The sequence below is a fragment of the Curcuma longa genome, chromosome 12 (assembly GCF_044706935.1).
Source record: "Curcuma longa cultivar G26 ecotype Majalengka, Jawa Barat chromosome 12, ITB_CL_G26_1.1, whole genome shotgun sequence".
NCBI classification, from domain to species: Eukaryota; Viridiplantae; Streptophyta; class Magnoliopsida; order Zingiberales; family Zingiberaceae; genus Curcuma; species Curcuma longa.
In genome coordinates, this window is record NC_133872.1 from 3,023,590 (window position 1) to 3,024,389 (window position 800).

The window sequence follows — 800 nt, forward strand, 5'->3', positions numbered from 1 at the left end:
TTCAGAAATGATAGAGAGCAGGAAAACATAACAGGAATCCTAGCATGACACACGTGGCGGTCCACGTGTACCATGCCACGTGGGCTGCCACGTGGGTTTCCTGCAATTTCCCACCTCCCTCCCAAAATCCCGAAACTTTTTCCCTCCTTCGCCGAAAACGCAAATCTCCGAGCCGCTCCCTCCTCCGACGACGAACGTCAAGAGGCGGAGATAGCGAGGGCCAATTCCACGTGTTGGCCGTCGACGACAGTTCGGTCGACCGAGCCATGATCGCCAAGCTGCTCCGCAGCTCCAAGCACAAAGGAATATTCAGGTGTTCGCGTCGGCGGCCGGAGCCAATCTGTTTGCTTACCAAGTGTTTGTTGTTTCTTCTGCAGTGACGGCCGTGGACAGTGGGAAGAAGGCGCTGGAGTTGCTGGGGCTGGTGAGCCTGGTCGGCTCGTTGGTTTTGCCATTTTTAGTTGTTTCTGCGATTTTGACGAAGAGGTTTTCTGCTGGCAGGAGCCCAACGTCAACATGATCATCACCGATTACTGGATGCCGGAGATGACAGGGTACGAGCTCCTCAAGATAGTTAAGGTGAGGAGAATCAACTCGATCCGACAAGGAAGGACACAAGGTTCATATATGATTACTGAAACTATCATCCCGTGTCAGGAGTCCTCTGAAACTAAGGGAAATCCCGTCGTCATAATGTCGTCTGAGAACGTTCCCAGTAGAATCAACAGGTGAATCCTTTTTTCTCTCTATGTTGTTTAGCTTCGATAAATCTCATTGTTGTTGTTGATTTGGTTTAGATG